Source organism: Lipotes vexillifer, unplaced genomic scaffold (assembly GCF_000442215.2).
Source record: "Lipotes vexillifer unplaced genomic scaffold, Lipotes_vexillifer_v1.1 scaffold238, whole genome shotgun sequence".
Taxonomy (NCBI): domain Eukaryota; kingdom Metazoa; phylum Chordata; class Mammalia; order Artiodactyla; family Lipotidae; genus Lipotes; species Lipotes vexillifer.
Genome location: NW_006785665.1, coordinates 1361674 through 1365652, shown reverse-complemented (window position 1 = coordinate 1365652; position 3979 = coordinate 1361674).

Below are 3979 nucleotides of genomic sequence, written 5' to 3'. Positions count from 1 at the left end.
CCCCCCCCCCCGCCCGGCCAGTTCGCAGGGAAGGACACCCCATCCTGGCCTCGTTGTCAGGGATTTTTTGGCAGAGGGCGCCCCCTGGTGGCTCACAGACCGGGCCAAGAAGAGGAAGCAGAAAGAAGAGGCATCTCTTGTCACTAGTCTAAATTTATCGAGCCTTTGTAATATGCCAATCATGTTCTAACATTTTATTTACGTTATCTGACTGAATCCTCAAAACATCCCTTTGAGGGTTCCACAGTTCAGGAAACGAAGAGCTCACTGAGGGCGGGAGTAGCTGGGAAGGCCTTCTGGAGGAGGAGGGGTCCTTGAACTGGGTAGTGAGGGAGGTGGGATTTGGGGTTTGTAGTGTAAAGGGGAAGCAGGGTCCGAGGGAGGGGGCCAGGGATAATGAGACTGAGGGGGGTCTTTGGGGAAGGAATTTCTGCTCATGTAAACCCAATTTAGCTCTACAAGTGTTAATTGAGACCTACTATGTGTCAGCACTCTGTACCAGCCCTGGAGGAGCACATAGTTTGGTAATGTGAGGGCAACAGCAATGGTGGTGGAGGTGATATTATCATAATACTTAGCACCTGAGGTATCCACAGAGACCTGGGGGAGCACAGAGAATGGAGAAGGTTTTCTGGAAAGGGGGTACAGCAGCGTCAATGACCAGGAGGCCATCCCACCAGGCCAACTGGACTTTGAATTCACTACCATATGTGGAACAGGAAGGGAGGGGCCGGTGGGCGTGGAGTGGGGGGATTGACTGAGACTTAGTGCAGACCGGGAGGCTGAGGCTTCTCCATCGCCACATTACCTCACAAATCCTGCGGTTTGGTTTGGGCTGGGGCATCCCAAAAGTTGTGTCCAGGGGAGGTCACTTGGCATCTCCCTCCTCTTTCACTTCCTGGCTGTGAGGAGAGAGAAGCTGAATACTTGAGATCCCTGGGATCCTCTGGGGGGGGGTCCCCTGGAAATGTGGGGTGGCACTGGTGTGGGGAGTTTCCCTCCTGGGCCTCTCACTCTCACCCAGAGGGGAGACATTTGGACTGTGTTTCATGCAAAGAGCACTGGGTCTGACTTTTACACTTTCTAGCTGAATGACCTTAGGCAAATCACATAGCTTCTCCAACTGAGCCTCAGTTTACCTGTTTGGTAAAGGAAGTTCATACTTACCCATCTCCAGGCGTTTGTTCTGAGCATCAAAGAAGACCGGGTATGGGGACGTCTTTGTACAAAGCCTTTTTGAGGACCATCACCATGAAAGCCATCAAGCTAGAGCAAACCCTTCCTGTGAACCACTCTTGGGAGTTTTGAGAATCTTGGAAGGCAGAGATGATCGGAAATGCTGGAAAAGAGTGGGATGTTGATTCTTTTAAGGCAGGAGAAGGTGGGTCCCAGCAACCACAGCTGGTGGAGCGGACACCAAGGCCCAGACAATTCTAAACAGATAACTGATATTTGAGGCAACGAGAAGCTGAGGAAAATGAGGCCTTCCATGCGACTGGGGGACACTCGATGGGCACAAGGTGGACCAGGTGTCATCTCCTCCCTCGGGGGGTTGCATTGTTACTGGGATTTTTATGAGGCCTTTGCCTGCACTTCTTACGTCCCTGTGCCCAGGACACATGGACCGTGTGATACTACACTGGGTGGATACCAAGTTCAGTAGCCATCCCCAGAGATGTCCATGAGAAAGCTGAAGATGGTTCTGTGGGCCCTCAGGGTTCTGTCCTTGGTCTGAAGATCACAAGTTTTTATTAAAGACTTGGATGAAATCATAGAAGCCATATTGATCAAGTCTACATATTATGCAAGAAATGAGAGGGTTTGACAGAATAGGAAAAAAAATGAACCAGATGACATTTAATAGGGATAAGTGTAAAATTCTGCTTTAGGTTTCAAAAAAAAAAAAATCAACAGTGTAAGAAGAGAAAAGAATAAAGCCTATCTAGTGAAGAAAACCTGGGGGTCTTAGCAGACCACAAGCTTGTTATGAACCAATACTGTGATGTGGCCACCTAAAAAAGTAAAAAGGATATACGTGATTCATAGATGCAAGGCGTCCAGATCAGGGGTGGTGACATTCCCTTTGCCCTTCCACATTTGGGGTATTGGTCTGGACACAGTATTTTAAGAGGGACCCTGGCAGGTTGGAATTGATCCCAGAGGAAGATGAGCAGATGGTAAGGCAACTTGGAATCATGGTTGATGAAGAATTTCGGAATCTACTCATGTCTCAGGACTGCAGCTATGTTCCGAAACTAAAAAATAATAGCCTCTGAGCACCATACATATCCTAAAGAAAGTTGCCAGACTCGCCTGGAAGGCTTCACCCCTGCCCCAGTCCCCAGGAGAGAAGGCAGGCGGAGTGCAAGGAGGCTGCACACCGCAGCATTGGATTGCAGGGTGGCCAGCCCTGGAGGGCAGGCTGTGGCTTCCCCTCCTCTGCTCTGAGGGGAAGGGTGATGCCTACCGAGGTGAGTGGGTGTGGACTTCCAAGGGGATGACTCCTCAAGGCCGGGCATCCGCGTGAAGGGCACATTGGTGTCCCACCTCTGGGCAGCTGTCTTTTAGGGCACGGGGTTTGTTCATCTGGGCCTCACTAAGAGACACAGACACTGGAGAGGGATGGCTGGGAATAGAGGGGGCCATAGGGAGGGACAGGCGAGGCTCTGTGTGCCAAGAGGACTCTGTGAGAGGAGCCCCCCATGGGGAGCAAGCTTTGGGCATCACCACCCCCAAGGGAGGTCTGCATCTGAGGAAGGCTGACTGTAGCGCTGGGTAAGTGGCACTCACCCCTGTCTCCTCCTCTCTCCTGCATAGGAGAAGGAAGCCTCGGGGCGGGTCTGCCCAAGTGTCCTTAAGGGACAGGAGAGGGAGACCCAACAGAATGTCATTGCAGGCAGTGGTCAGAGAGATCTAAAGCTGTTCTTTTTTGTTACCTCCCCTACCTCTCGCTTCTTTGCCTCATAATACGGAGGCTAGGGCAGGGGCAGGACATCGCTCTTGCCCCATCCCTAACTTGACCCCTCCTTTTTATCTCCCTGTCCCCCTGCTCTCTTCCCCTCCACTTCCACGACTAGATGGGTCCTGCTGGACATGTGTGGCAAGGGGTAACGTCAGCAAGGAGTCACAAGTCTTTTGACAACAAGAAAAGAGACGGGAAGAAGGAAGTGAGTAGGTTGGAGACCAGATGGTAAGAGAGACGGCAACTTTGGGAAGCTCTGTACCGAGAAATCTGGAGACATAGAGAGAGGGAGAGAGCGGGTGCCGAGGAAGCGATCAGCAGAGCAGAGAGGGGACCCAGGGACCCCTCCTGGGAAGTCTGGCTTTGGCTGGCTGGACCCTGCCTTTCCATCCTGCTTTTCCCCAGCCCCATGAGGGAGGCTTGGAGCTGGAGCTGGGTCTGGGAGGCAGAAATGTTCCTTCTCTCTTCATTTTCTCCTCTCCCGGGCTGGCTTTGTTTTGCAGCTTTCTCCTTTCCTTCACATCCACAGCAGGCCAGCTGGACTCCTCATTCTCCATCCTGAGGGAGGGGTTAAGGGAAGGCAAGTAGCATGGGAAAAGCATTGAACAAAGAGCCTTGTCTCTCCATGCAACCTTGGACTAGTCAGTTCACCTCTTTGGGTCGTGGTTTCCACAGTAATTTATTCAAATAATATTTAGAAAGCACTTATTGAGTGCCAGGTGCACCATAGGCACTAAATAAATATTGTGAAGGAATCAAAAATGACTAATGTGGAGCCCTGCCCTCAGGAAGCCGATGGGCACGTTGGAGGACAGACGTGGGAACCACAGAGTGCGATCCGGGTAGAGAGGCGTGATGAACTGGAGGAGGTGGGGGGGAGGGGGCAAAGGAGGTGGCCGTGTGGTTAATTTGAGGCCTTTGCCCTCCAGGCAGCGAGGAGCCCAGAAAAGGTTTTAACCTCAACCATTGGTAACCTGGTGAGATCACTGTGAAGGATTGGGGCGGGCTCGGGGCGGG